Source organism: Oncorhynchus mykiss, chromosome 24, assembly GCF_057628025.1.
Source record: "Oncorhynchus mykiss isolate SJ-2025 chromosome 24, ASM5762802v1, whole genome shotgun sequence".
NCBI lineage: Eukaryota > Metazoa > Chordata > Actinopteri > Salmoniformes > Salmonidae > Oncorhynchus > Oncorhynchus mykiss.
This window is the reverse complement of record NC_143045.1, coordinates 15,914,046-15,930,389: the sequence shown is the minus strand read 5'-3', so window position 1 is coordinate 15,930,389 and position 16,344 is coordinate 15,914,046.

The window sequence follows — 16,344 nt, the reverse complement described above, 5'->3', positions numbered from 1 at the left end:
TGTTATTGTAGTGGTAGTCGAACCATCCAGACAGACAGGTCTAGTTGTTATTGTAGTGGCAGTCGAACCATCCAGACAGACAGGTCTAGTTGTTATTGTAGTGGCAGTCAAACCATCCAGACAGACAGGTCTAGTTGTTATTGTAGTGGCAGTCGAACCATCCAGACAGACAAGTCTAGTTGTTATTGTAGTGGTAGTCGAACCATCCAGACAGACAAGTCTAGTTGTTATTGTAGTGGCAGTCGAACCATCCAGACAGACAAGTCTAGTTGTTATTGTAGTGGCAGTCGAACCGTCCAGACAGACAGGTCTAGTTGTTATTGTAGTGGTAGTCGAACCATCCAGACAGACAAGTCTAGTTGTTATTGTAGTGGCAGTCGAACCATCAAGACAGACAGGTCTAGTTGTTATTGTAGTGGCAGTCGAACCGTCCAGACAGACAAGTCTAGTTGTTATTGTAGTGGCAGTCGAACCATCCAGACAGACAGGTCTAGTTGTTATTGTAGTGGCAGTCGAACCATCCAGACAGACAAGTCTAGTTGTTATTGTAGTGGCAGTCGAACCATCCAGACAGACAGGTCTAGTTGTTATTGTAGTGGCAGTCGAACCATCCAGACAGACAAGTCTAGTTGTTATTGTAGTGGTAATGGAACCATCCAGACAGACAGAAGACAAAACAGCTGACATGAGGTTTGAGTAGGGGTTGTGTGTGACCTGTGAGGTTTGAATTCTCCCCAGGATTTTTTAACAAGGTGGTGCTGCTGAGTACGGTGGGGGATACCAAATAAAGTAAACCAATTTATTTTCTTTTTATATATATATATATATAGTGACACAGCCAGTACACATTGTGGCGCAGCGCCCCACTTACATTCTTTGTGGACAACCCTGAGGTTTGAGTAGGGGTTGTGTGTGTACCTCTTGAGGTTTGAGTAGGGGTTGTGTGTGTACCTCTTGAGGTTTGAGTAGGGGTTGTGTGTGTAACGCTTGAGGTTTGAGTAGGGGTTGTGTGTGTAACGCTTGAGGTTTGAGTAGGGGTTGTGTGTGTAACGCTTGAGGTTTGAGTAGGGGTTGTGTGTACATACCTCTTGAGATTTGAGTAGGGGTTGTGTGTGTAACGCTTGAGGTTTGAGTAGGGGTTGTGTGTGTACCTCTTGAGGTTTGAGTAGGGGTTGTGTGTGTACCTCTTGAGGTTTGAGTAGGGGTTGTGTGTGTACCTCTTGAGGTTTGAGTAGGGGTTGTGTGTGTACCTCTTGAGGTTTGAGTAGGGGTTGTGTGTGTCCGTCTGACAGACTGTAGCTCACTAAGTTCATCTTAGTATCGATGGGATTCTCTCCAGCATTCTGAACCAGGAGGAGCTCGTTGCAACAGATATTTTCCTCATTTCTTTGCAGTGGACATTGTGTTGCACATAGCCAGATTAATCTCTGAAATATTGCTTTTCAAATCACATGCAGGACTGCATGCAGGACTGAGACCAGAGCACTAACTAAAATGCTGTCTTTGCTTTTCAGTTTTCTCTTAGTTCCTTCTCTGAGCTACAGTATCTTAAGTTATCAGTATTGTTAATTTACAGTATTGTTAGTTTTCACTAATAGTTAGGTGTAACTAGCTAATAACTAGTGTCTGATGATGCACCACTTCTTGGTACCAGAACATAACACCAATTTTGAGTTCCAAATGGCACCCTATTCCCTATATAGTGCACTACTTTAGACCAGGGCCCTATGGGGGTCTTTTTCTCCGCAAAAGGAGTGCACTTCCCTATACATTAGTTCACTAAATAAGGAATAGGGTGCCACTTTATTCCCTATAGTATGCTATAAAAGTAGTGCACCATGTAGAGAATAGGGTGCCATTTGGGACGCACACACTCCAACTTAGGAACCTTTAAAAGTGTTTGTTAAGCCATGTTAAATTACCCCTAAAACACAAGGCTATCTATGTTTGAAATTAAGAAGCTGGGATATCATGTTGTTTTGAGCTTTTACTTTGTCCATTCACCAGTTTCTACAGTTTGTTATTTATACAATTTTACATCCTCTTTCTTACCGAACGTAGCCCATAGTATACATGTTCCCCCGAATGTCTACGCATATCATATATCTTCCCTGATGTGCCAGATGTTTTTTTCTTCTTGTCAAAGTGCCTGATTAAAGTACTTATGTGAAAACAATACAGTGTACTGTCTCTATCTCTCTTGTTCTGATTAACAAAGAGTGGTTGTTAAATATGAGGAGCAACTACATGACTAGATTAGAAAGAAGACCACTAACTGAGCGCTCTAGTGAATGAAGACCAGATGGGATGGGATAGTCGATAATGCATTGTTTATGACCAGGGCTGAATGTATATGTGTGTGTCCCAAATAGCACCCTATCCCTTAAGTAGTGTACTACTTTTGACCATCTTTTTCTGGTCTAGTTACACACTAACCTCGTTATTAGGAGCAGTCAGTCCATGGAAATGAAGTGGCAGGGTTCTCCTCCAGACTCCATTCTGTTAGGGGAGGTGTATGGAGGCGAAGTCAACTGCAGGACAGCGGAGTAAATATAACAGGCGCACTTTAATAGCGGTTAATAATATACAGCACATAACACTAAACAAGTGCCAAAACACGGTCTAAAACAAAAGTGCAACGCCTGGAAAAATATACATAACAAATGCCACCCTCAACAATAAACAATTACACACAAAGACATGTAGGGGAACAGAGGACTAAATACATGCAGTTGATTATGGAATGTTAACCATTTGTGAATGAAACAAGACAAAACAAGTGGAATAATGAGAAATGGAGCGGCATTGGCTAGAAAGCCGGTGACGTCGATCGCCGAACGCCAAAAGCCGCCCGAACAAAGAGAGGAGCCGACTTCGGTGGAAGTCGTGACACATTCAGACTGCTAGCTACCAGTTCCTGCTTTGTTACAGGGTTTGTGTTGCTGGTAGGTTGATGTATGTGGCTAGCTATATGGAAGGTCAATGGTAGGTATATAACTACCCAGCTAGGGGGTTCCATGAGTGAATATGATTGAAGCGTAACGGTGGTTTCAATATCTGATATGTACAATGTAGGATGCTTTTCAATGAGGGCCGGATTCAAAGACAGATACAGTATGAAGCCTAGTCCTGGACTAAAAAGCTTGTTCAATGACGATTCTCCATAAAAAGTGCTTAGCCCAGAACTAGGTTTAAACTGTGTCTGGAAAACCGGCCCTGAGAGGATAAAGTCCCCATATAAAGTCAAGTACAGTCTCCAACAACAGTCCCCTCTTTCTCCAACCCATCAAAACCATATACTGTATATACTGCTCTTTCCAGGCATATATAATTACTATTAATATGCTTTAACATTCATATCAAAATGACCATTATGCCAATGTTCTCCTCCACTTGACGTAGTTGTCTAATCTATTTGTAGATCAGTAGCTTACACACGTTCCCCATTATCTAATATTCCTTCTACACTTTATGACCAAAACTATGGACACCTGCTTGTCAAACATCTCATTCCAAAATCATGGGCATTAATATGGAATTGCTCCCCCCTTTGCTGCTATAACAGCCTCCACTTTTCTGGGAAGGCTTTCCACTAGATGTTGAAACATTGCTGCGGGGACTTCCTTCCATTCAGCCACAAGAACATTAGTGAGGTTGGGCACTGATGTCGGGCGATTCGGCCTGGCTCGCAGTGTGCGTTCCAATTCATCCCAAAGGTGTTCAATGGGGTTGTGGTCAGGGCTCTGGGCAGGACAGTCAAGTTCTTCCACACCAATCTCGACAAACTATTTCTGTATGGACCTCGCTTTGTGCACGGGGGAATTGTCATGCTGAAACAGGAAAGGTCCTTCCCCAAACTGTTGCCACAAAGTTGGTAGCACATAATCGTGTAGAATGTCATTGTATGCTGAAGCATTAAGATTTCCCTTCACTGGTACAATTTTCATCGCCTCCCAAATGACGATGAAGCGAAAAACTTAAAAAAGCTCCTCAAAAAGTTGTATGTTTGCTCGTTTCACTTTGTTGATAAGACGCCAACGCAGAATAACCCATAACCAACGCTCTTTCTGGGTTATGAGAGGCCACCAGAGAAGAGACGCCACCTCAGCGGGAGGGTTGATAGACATGTCACAAGAACAGGCATGTGAACTAGTATTGATATTGCGTGTTTGTCTTCAGTTTTTGTGACTAGAATCTGACTACGATAGCTTCTAGTCAGGGTCTGAAATTAATCTACCAGCCACTTTTTTTAAAAATCTGACACTTGTGAAATCTGTTAAACACTTTATAATTGTAAACACTGAGTCAGTGGTAGGCTACCTGACATTAGAAATATGGTACATATTGTGTAACCTTAATCCATGATTATTCTTAGGTTCTTCTTCTATTAATTTATAATATTTTTATCTGCCATGGTGGCAGGTGAGCTGAAATGTTTACCTGCCACAGCCAACATTTACCCTGTGTTTTGCAGGTGTCATTTCTTTCGCTGTTCTAGCTAATAGGTACAGAATAGTCTAGAATAGCCTAGTCTATGTGTCCCACTGGGTTTAGAATGCTTATTTGCAGTAGAGAGTAGTCTGATAAACGCTATAAGTAAAGCGCAGGGAGTTTAAAATGTTTTTCAAAGTATCCCTGATTAGTGTATTAGCTTTTCCAGATCCTTTTCCAGATCCTTATCCAGATCCTTATCCAGATCCTTATCCAGATCCTTATCCAGATCCTTATCCAGATCCTTATCCAGATCCTTTTCCAGATCCTTATCCAGATCCTTATCCAGATCCTTTTCCAGATCCTTATCCAGATCCTTATCCAGATCCTTTTCCAGATCCTTATCCAGATCCTTTTCCAGATCCTTATCCAGATCCTTTTCCAGATCCTTATCCAGATCCTTTTCCAGATCCTTACCAAACAATCTCATAAACTAAACATCTATATTCATATTCAGCTAATCATCCCCTGCAGATGAGCCTGGTGTGGTGAAGGTTTCTGAGGAGCCAGGTCCTTCAAAGACCTTCCATGATGCCCAAACACAGTAGTCGGACCAGGCAATGGAGGACCACACCTACTCCAAAGGGCCCATCACGTGGCATGACGACTGCACCAGCCCCTGAGGTCACTGTCTGTTGCAGATGTTACATTGAAAGATGATGCAGACTCTTGTGTCTTGCTTACAAGGTGTTGCCCCCACATCATCAACAACGCCGGTTGTAGACCAAATTCTGTTGAAACAACTGAAACTTAGACAGATCTTTGTTATAGCTGATTTATCAAGACGCTTCAAAAGGTCACCAGGTCAGGTCAGTAAAACAGTGAAATTCTGGATAAATGTCATTGCTGAGCACACCAAGGCTACTATGCCGAAGGTTTTTCAGGAGAATATTTCAAACACATCTTGTGTTATTGACTGCACAGAAAGTGTTCTCTCTAAAATATCTAGCTGCAACTGCTCCAACAGGAATGGTTATGTTCATTTCAGAGGCTTATGGTGGGAAATGTAGCGATGGGTTCATAACGCAGAACTCAGGGTTTCTCGACCATTTGCGTGCTGGAGATGAGGTGATGGCTTCACAATTAGGGACTTGCTCGAGGAAGGGAACGTACGCTTGGTCTTACCAGCATTTACACGCAAGCAATGCCAGTTGACAAATGAGCAGGTCACTCGCACACGACGCATTGCTAATGTCTGTATTCGTGTGGAACGAGTAATAAGGCATCTCAAGGTGTACAAGATTCTCTCCTAAACCGTACCTATTAGTTTGATCCCTAAAATTGACAACATACTTAACATCTGTGCAGCTCTTGTAAATCTGAGAGGAGAGTTTATTTCTAGCAAATAGACACAATGTCTAACACAATCAGCATGACTAACAACATGCACTGATCGTTTATTTATTCCAGAAATGTACATCACTTTATTCCTATTAATGAACTGCAAAACATTGTCAGCATTTGTAACATTTTGTTATTCCAACTGTTAGCTGTATTTGTTTAGTCAGCTCGCACAACTGCCTGTACCAACTTGCCTATTTTAACTGGTTCTGTCCTATGAAAAATAAACTGGCGAGAGATCATTAAACTGTGTTCGTGTAGGTATATCTGTCACTTATACTCCCTCTCCGGCCTCTAGGTCATCAGGCTGCTGATTTTCCTGCACACCTGTCACCATCGTCTTGCACACCTGCGCCTCATGACACTCACCTGGACTCCATCACCTCCTTGATTATCTCCCCTATATCTGTCACTCCCCTTGGTTCTTTCCTCAGGTGTTATTGACTCTGTTTTCACGTCGGTGCGTTGTTTGTGTTTCGTGTTCATTGTTTCTTTTATTTATTAAAACACTCACTCCCTGTACCTGCTTCCCGACTCTCAGCTCATTCATTACAATACCTCTTAATAAATTGATTATCTAATATATTAGTGCATTTTATGTTATTTAATATATACAGTATATTTATTAAAACAGTACTTAATGAAGTAAGTACACGCTCAAACTAATTTAATTGTGTATTCCCAGTTTATTCAATCTACTGCTCATCACCATTTACTTAAAGAGCTCCAGGTACTTTGGGCAGAGATGCATCTTCTTTTCAGCCAAATCATCAGCCAGCCGAGGTGGCATGTTTAAAAAGTAGAACTTCTGCAGCTCTTTTCCATTGGGACGAATTAGGTACTATCCATCATCCAAGCTTCTGACAGAAATTCTGTCAGAGACGTGGAACTCTTGAAGGGGCACTTGATCTCAAGGAGCTGTGTTGCATCAAGGATCCTATCTGGGCTGGCTCCCAACCAAGGATGGTCAGGGTGCACCACCAGGCCTCTGTTCTCCACAACACGCCCTCTGCTCTCCAGGAGTGTGATGACATTGACCTGTTTTCTTTGCCATGCTTTGTTGCTGTATCGCCAGTGAAGGTTGGGTACAAATGCTCATTTACACATTTTTTGGGATCTGTGATGTTTCATTTGGGGACTCGTTTCGCTGTGCTGGCTGTTAGACACAGCTTCCTAGCATCATGCAGTAGATGTGAAGCACTTTGGATCTTGGTTTCTTCCAACCATGTTGCTGCTTGTACAGGGGTCATTTGTAGGCCTCATAATATTGTGCACTTCCTACAGGTTAGTGTTGTGCTGTGTTCAGTGTGACTCAGTGTGTTCGTGTGGGCTGAATCATGTTACCTTGGGCCAGCCTTGCTGCTGCTGTCTACATCTGCTCTGTAACTTTGCTGAAGAAGACCATTTGTCTGGAGCCGAAATAGTGGGGCCATTACCGAGGAGTGTATGTGGCTTGTGAACTCTGTGTGGTTCCTAAAAAGTCGGGGGGAGATTGTGGAACGTTGATGGGCCTGGATATGTGTGGTGGGGTCTGAATTGTTTATGTATGTATGCCAATGTATGTTTCGCCTTCCTCAGCCCTGCATTCTTCCTCACACCCAAGTTCCACTTCCTTTGCACATCCGTGCATGCCATTCCTGTTTTGCCTTGCCTGACTGCACTCTCAACCTATATTGAAGAAAATATTTTTAGTTATTATCTAACCCAGTGTTTCCCAAACCTCTCCTGGAATACACGTTGTCCTGCACTTTCATGTCATTTTTGGTTGTTACTTTTACTGACGTTCCACAGAATTGCTGCAGCGTGACTACAAGAGCGTCCTGGCCCTGCAATACATTATCAACCCGTTGATGCTAGTACCCACGCCTTGTGAAGAGATGTGTCCGCTGTCTGTATGACACCTGTCGTTGATGCTAGTACCCACGCCTTGTGATGAGATGTGTCCGCTGTCTGTATGACACCTGTCGTTGATGCTAGTACCCACGCCTTGTGATGAGATGTGTCCGCTGTCTGTATGACACCTGTCGTTGATGCTAGTACCCCCGCCTTGTGAAGAGATGTGTCCGCTGTCTGTATGACACCTGTCGTTGATGCTAGTACCCACGCCTTGTGATGAGATGCGTGCAGGCTCTGACTCGGCTCTATGCGTGCTATATCACCCGACCAACTTTTGTTACTGTGTAGGTATTGGTACGCCTCCAAACTTTTTAAGTTGCTCATCGCCTTAAAAAAAAGTACATTCTAAAAGCTTTAACAAGAGCAAGGTATTGTGTTTCATTTGAAAACAGCATAACAGTTTGTAAAAGCAGAATATTTCATATTTCATCGCAAGCTACGGATTCAACAAAGAATGTAAATATGTTCCCGTACGTGATACGAGGCCACTTCTTCATGTCATCTTCCCAACCATCAATTACGGAGGGTAAAGGTAGGCTAATATTACCATTTTTGATCTCCGTCAGGTTGTGTTACCACATCATTATTAGTTTGGCAAGCTCTTCATGAATGAATGGATGAAGAAACCGTTTGTTTACTTCGAACCGGAAACAACGCCCATAATTCACGCAAGGCATCATTGGACACGGGAAACTCATGGATATCGTATGTTATTAGATCGCAAGTGTGTCCCAAATGGCACCCTATACACATTGCTGGTCAAAAGTAGTGCACTAAATAGGGAATAGGGTGCCATTTGGGATGTACCCATACTTATAGAGATAATGGAAGGTCAGTTGAGGAGAAGGTCTTCATTTTCAATGCCTGGGCTGTCGTGGGTTCACATTGCGTCACTCTGTGAGAAGGCCTGGTGCTGGCTAAAATTCCTCTAGCCAGGCGCTGGATGGCGAACACTTCCCTATTCAGGCTGATGAAACAGGGCTGAAACCAGTCCGGGCCTAGGTTGCTCTCCAGGGCTCTGCTCTGCTACACTCCTGGACATGTAATCCAAACCTTGGCATGCAGCAATGTATTACACACATGCATACACATATGCAAGTATGCACGTCGTACACACACATACACACACAAACACAGACACACAAGGAACACACACACACAGTTAGACAGGTTCATTTATATTCCTCACAGGGCACTGTCATACAGTGGGGTTATAGAGGGAGGGGTGACAAAACACTGGACAGGAGTGTAACCGTCACAGAGCCTAGCACAACCTGCTGTGAGTGTAACATATACCCACACACACACACACACACACACACACACACACACACACACACACACACACACACACACACACACACACACACACACACACACACACACAGCTGGACTCCCGTCATGATGCTATAGATGAGTCATATGTCAGGAGTGTAGTCATCACACACAGTTTAAATGAGAGACTCTGGGCAGAACCAAATGAAAAATATCATATTTACTTCAACAGCACAGTCACTAGAGATGGTAGTTCATATTGGCCGCTCTATTCACATGCAATAGTAGCTTATATTTTTCTGACGGACATCTTGACTTGAAAATAAATATTACTTTCACCCCTGTGTCCTCATTCCTTGATCTGCATCCCAAATGGCACCCTATTAAGTGCACAAAATTTGACTAGGGACCATGGGACCTTATTGTTAATATATTGCGCAATAGGCCCTTGTCAAAAGTAGTGCACTAAATATGGAATAGGGTGTCATTTGGGCTGCATCCTAGTTTAGTTCAAATAGACTTCTGTTCTGTTGAACTCAAATCATTGTCTCTTACTTCTTATTCATTACTTTCAAACACTTTCAAACACACAGACATTACTCATGTGGTAATTACTCTGATCTTATTGTTCCTCTCCTCCTGAGAGATGGAGATGTTTTATGTCTATAGATTCATTAAGACACCTGTGTTCTCACTGAGCTGTTTGAAGCTGTTAGTTTACAACTGGGTAAAAAGCTGTTGAAATGCTGAAACTCTTGGAATTACTGGAGAACAATATGCCAATATTCCTTTGATCAGCGCCACGCCTTTGATTATAGACGTTAGGTTCAAAGTATTTTTCTTGTTCCTTGAAAGATGTTAACTCACCAATTATGGAATAAAAGGTGCTTAACAAGTTGAACAGTATAGTACCAAACTCCTAGGGTGAGAAATCCTTCCAAACAAACAGTATTATACCCTCCAACAGAGTAACATCTATCCAGCAATGTACTTTTATTAAACTGGGTTTATGAGGTAGGTATTATGAGGTATTTGTCTGTGAAGATGCTCTTAGATACCCACACATCCATGTAAAACATTTTACTTTAGTAAAACGTTTCTGAACTGTCTGCAAATGACCAGATGCCAGAATAAGGGCAAATTGTACATTATCACACTCTTTTGATCTCCTAAGGGGGACAAGACAAGGAGATCCTCTGTCACCTTTAATTTTCATTTTAAGTGGGAACTGTTAGCCTGAAAATATGAGAAACAATTGGAAAATACAAAGTCTACAGATCAATCGGGAAGATCACAAATTAGCAATGTGCGCAGACAATGTGATTCTCTACCAACATACCTCAATCAGTTCCCACCACTATGGATGAAATGAAGCAATACAGTGCCATATCTAGGTACAGGGAAATCAAAAGCAATGACGGTAGGTCAACCAATATCCCAAGAAATCAAAACTAAGTTTAAACTTAAAAGGGATCCAAATAAACTGAAATACTTAGGGATTACTACCCCCAAGATCTGACAAAACTACATCAGTATAACTTTGGAACACTGGAAAAACAGCTTAAACAGGACCTACAATGATGTACATTAGTACCTTTTCAAACAACAGGAAGACTTGAAACTATTAAAATGAATGACAAGATTTATATTCCTGTTCCAAGATCTACTAATAACTATTACTCCAAATACATTTAAACATTGGGACAAACTCCTGAGTAAATGTACCTGGGGAGGAAGAATAGCCTGTGTCAAACTTCAATCAAACAATGTAAACAAGCAAGGGGACTAGCACTCCCAAACCTAATGAATTATTACATAGCCGCCCAAATAAAATCTATTACTGTATGGCTGAATCCGGCATCAACAGCTAAATGGAGACAGATGGAAATCTGACAAATGGGAAAAAAAGAACCAACTATATTTATGAAGACAATTAATACACACACTAGGAAGATAGAAAATACCTGTATAAATAGCATCATAAAGGTCAGGACAAAGATCACCAAAACACAATGCATCGAAACAGACCTGACCTACCTGCGAGAAATTGTAATGGACAGTGACTTTAAGCTGAGTATGATTGATGACACATTAAAATAGCTGAAAAAGGACTGACCAGGTATTATCAGATGTTCACGGACAAGGGGCACATTTAAGAAGTACAACCTCCAGAACTCTACATTTTACAGTTACTTACAAGTAAGAAGTTAGCTTACTAAATCAGTGGGACGTAATAAAATGCTTAACGATATACATTCTTTAATTAGATATACATGTATAGCAAAGACATGTAACAAGGTAAACAAAAGATGAGAATATTATAGCGGTAACCAATTGGGAAGACGAGCTGCAAACCCAAGAGGACTGGCAGGATATGTGGAGAAACAAGTCCAAGGCAACGAACTCTCTACTCTGGGGAGAATACTCTTGGAGAATTCACTCAAGATTTTTCATAACTCCTATGATACAATCAAAGAACAACTGTGACACCACCCCAAGTTACTAGCATAACTGAAGAGAGAGCAGGGATAACCACACCCACATACCACAGGAGGCTCATAATTATGTCCAGAACAGAGCAAATGGAATGGCATCAACCACCTGGAAACCATGTGTTTGATGTATTTGACACCATTCCAATTATTCTGCTCCAGTCATTACCACGAGCCATTCTCCCCAATCAAGGTGCCACCAACCTCCTGTACAACATACTATTTTCCTGCCCAGTCCTCAATCATTTCTTGGCTGAAGTATACAATGTATTGGATGACACATTTGAATGCTCACACTCTCTAAATCCAGAACACATAGTTCTGGGGAGAATCCCTCATGCACCCTTCAAGTACCTCTTCAGAATTCAGAGAATAAAGAGATTTCTAGTAACTGGTATAAACCTCCGGCACCACAAATAAGAAATTGGAAAGAAACAATCAATGAAATCTATAGCATGGAAATGATAACTCATAGAATAAGAAACCAAGTGACTCTATTTGAGATATGATACAATTTTCTTTTTTTACGGACATGATATTCTGAAATACTTATAGGCCCTAACAGGAAATAAAATGTACATGTTTGAAATGAACAGGTGTGGGTTGACACGTGTGTGTGTGTGTGTGTGTGTGTGTGTGTGTGTGTGTGTGTGTGTGTGTGTGTGTGTGTGTGTGTGTGATGGTGGATGTGTGTGTGCATGTGTGTGTGTGAATGGGTGCCTGTAATGAGTGTAGAAGTGCAAGTGTGTGTGTACATGAGCGGGTGTAGTGTCTGCGTGTGTGTGCATGTGTGTGTGAAAAAAACGCAGATAGGGATGCCAGGATGCCAACAACATGCATGAGATATAACTAACAAAAAACAAATACATAAATACAAATGAAAGCAGTTCAGATACACGTTCACTGCCCAAGCCAATGCCAAACAAAGGGGACCTTGCCTTTTGCTTTAGAATTAGTCCACATGACTTTTACCAGAGTACCAATTATATTGTGTTATGAAATGCCTGTTGAGGTTATTTTCTTTTCACACACACACACACACACACACACACACACACACACACACACACACACACACACACACACACACACACACACACACACACACACACACACACACACACACACACACACACACACACACATTTCCGGATCCGTTCACATCAACTGGTGCAGTCTGACCTCTGTCTCACAGGCTCTGGTCAGTAGAGTGAGCAGTGTGTATTAGTGCTGGACATTGTAACTTTACCTAGACACAGTGGTGAGACACTTAAAAACTCTCCTCAGTTTGAGGATTTATTTTCTCTGCTTTCTTTTAAAACTTTAAAATACTTTTCTTGTGTCCTGTCATAATAAAGCTAGCAAAAAAAATTAACCTTTGATCAGTCGTTCCAAGGAGTTTTCAGAGCGAGAGAAGAGGGAGGATAGGGGAGAGGAGGGGAGATGACAGGAGGAGAGGAGAGAGGAAAGAAAAAGAGGAGAGGAGACGACAGGAGGAGAGAGGAGAGGCTCTATACAGCCTTGAAGCCATAATGACTATAAGGACTGTGGAAGGAGGATATAATGGTTTTAACATGTCTGCTGTAGAGCAAGCAGGGCTGCCGTGTGGCATTTTTACTGTCTCCTGTTCAAAGGCAGCTAGGCTGCATCCCAAATGGCACCCTATTCCCTACATAGTGTACTACTTTTGACGAGGGCTGGCTCATAGGACTCTGGTGAAAAGTAGTGCATTATGTAGGAAATAGGATGGCATTTTGAACACAGCCCAAGTGTTCTGTAGTGACACGACCACGATGGGAGGGCCTTCTGAGTTAGAGCTAATCCCTAGCAACCAATAGAATCGATAACAATTCTGCTTCTTTTACAATGTAGCCAGTGTTCCCATAGCCATTATATTTCCTTCCAAGGTTTCGTGGCGATTTGAAGAGTCTTAGCTGTAATGAGTGGAGGTGGACTGAAGATCCTGCAGCTAAGGGTTCCTCTACAGTGGTTGTTTGTTGAAGAGCTCTGATGCTGTCTGGGGAAGTGGTGGGGGTCTCTGTGCCGTGCATCTACTGTTTGTTTGTTTGTTTGTTTGTTTGTTCTGGGACATGGTCTAGGGCTGCCTCTCAAATGGCAGCATATGTCCTATATAGTGTACTCCTTTTGACAAGATCCCTATTGGCCCAAGTCAAAAGTAGTGCACTACATAGGGAATAGGATGCCGTTTTGGGCCATGGTCTAGGCGTCTAGCTGTCTGCACTGTAGGACCTGTAGAGGACAGCTACTATCCATCTCCAACCAGGCCTGATCTGGAGAATACTCTTTCCACTGCAACCAGGATTACCCATAAGCCCCTTATACCTGCAGCTCGCACGCCAACCCCACCCCCCATGCACCCCTCCCCTTCTCTCCCCTTCTTCCCAACACCCCTCCCTCAGCGTAACGCCCGGCTACAGGGATGCTCCCGCCTTGTCTCCCACAATCCTCCTCTCCTCCTTCTCTCCATTCCTCCACAGGGACTTTCTCCTTCTCCCTCCTGTCTTTTACGGCCTCTGTTTTTTCCTGCTCTCTAACTCAAGGTCTTGCCAGGCTACTTGCGTGACTGGAGGGAGTGAAAAAAAAAGTTTCACGACCCACTGGCACGCGATCTCCCAAATCTATTTTTGGAGCGTGTTCTTTTCTATTTTTTCTCTCTCTTCGTTTGAAAACCAAAAAAAAGCCACAGGGAGAAAAAGCCAATAGTGGGGTGAAGGCGATCTGTTTCTCATTTGGCCAGGCCCCGCCCTCCCTGCCTCCTGTCCTGCCCTGCCAGCCTTACAACCACAGCACTGTGGAGATTGTCAGAAGGAGGGAGAGAGAGGGGGATGAGGGGGTAGGGTGGAGGGAGGGAGGGAGGATGAGAGAGGGGGAGAAGGGGGGGGAAGAGAGACAGGGTGGGTGGGAAAATATATGTGTTTTTCCTGAACATCCATGGGCCAAACTCTGAGGCCGCATCTCAGGACTTGTCACTTAGCAACCGGCCCAGCCTGCTCCTGGTTAGCCAGCCAGTTGCTAGTGTTTCAGGGTTTGTATGCGTGTGCGTGTGCGTGCGTGCGTGTGTGTGTGTGTGCGTGCGTGCGTGCGTGCGTGCGTGCGTGCGTGCGTGTGTGTGTGTGTGTGTGTGTGTGTGTGTGTGTGTGTGTGTATATAAGTAAGTTTCAGCCCTCCACGCTCTGCTCTGGTTTTGTTTCCATTGCTCTGTCCCCCTTTAAAAATGTGCCTTAAGTTCACCATGATGAAATTCCAATGTTTGTGTTCCCCTTTTCATTGATAATTGATTTCCATCAGGCGATGTTTGGTGGAGGCGGTCGGCACAGAGCTGCCGGAGACCTAACAAAGTCCTAGAACAGTGATTTGTAGCTGTAATTGAACACAGGAAAAACTATCTGCTTACCAAATAAGCAAGAAACAATCTATATAAGGGCCCTTTTCATTATAGTAGGGTGCTTACCAAGTGGCACCCTATTCCAGAGTGCAGTACTTTTGCCATTTGAGATGTATATACTGTATATTTCCATTCAACAAATGATAGAAGGGCCCATTTCATTGTAGTATGTAGTAGCATACTACATACTAAGTAGCATACTTAGGTAGCCCTTTTTTCCACCTGTCTTTGTGGGAAGTTGACTTTGTTTAGGGCACATTGCCTTTAACTTCACGATTTGTTTGTAGTGTTTATTGTTTTTGTTGGCGTCATCTTAAATAAAGAATATGTACGCTCACCACACTGCGCCTTGGTCCTCCTCCTTCAACAGCCGTGACAAGACCATCACAAGTCTGGTTCATGCCTGGGAGCAATTTTCAAACGCCTAAAAGTACCACGGTCATCTGTACAAACAATAGTACGCAGGTATAAACACCATGGGTTCACGCAGCTGTCATACCGCTCATGAAGGAGACGCGTTCCGTCTCCTAGAGATTAACGTACTTTGGTGCAAAAAGTGCTAATCAATCCCAGAACAACAGCAAAGGACCTTGTGAAGATGCTGGAGGAAACTGGCACAAAAGTATCTGTCACGTTCTGACCTTAGTTCCTTTTTTTATGTCTCTATTTTTGGTTTGGTCAGGGAGTGAGTTGGGGTGGGCATTCTATGTTTTTGTTCTATGTTTTGTATTTCTGTGTTTGGCCTGGTATGGTTCCCAATCAGAGGCAGCTGTCTATCGTTGTCTCTGATTGAGAACCATACTTAGGTAGCCTGTTCCCACCTGTGTTTGTGGGTAGTTGTTTCCTGTTTTGTGTTTTGTCACCTGATAGGACTGTTTCGTTTCTTCGCTGTTTCACTTTTGTTATTTTGTGTTCAGATTAATAAAGTTAACATGGACACGTACTATGCTGCATTTTGGTCCGATCCTTCATATTCCTCATCAGATGTGGACGAGAATCGTTACAGTATCTATATCCCAGTAAAACAAGTCCTTTATCGACATAACCTGAAAGGCCGCTCAGCAAGGAAGAAGCCACTTCTCCAAAACCGCCATAAAAAAGACAGACTACGGTTTGCAACTGCACATGGGGCCAACATTCACCCAACTTATTGTGGGAATCTTGTGGAAGGCTACTGGAAGGCTGCTTTGACACAAGTTAAACAATTTAAAGGCAATGCTACCAAATACTAATTGAGTGTATGTACACTTCTGACCCTCTGGGAATGTGATGAAAAAAATAAAACCTGAATTAAATCATTCTCTCCACTATTATTCTGACATTTCACATTCTTAAAATAAAGTGGTGATCCTAACTGACCTAAGACAGGGATTTTTTACTAGGATTAAATATCAGGAATTGTGAATAACTGAGTTTAAATGTATTTGGCAATGGTGTATGTAA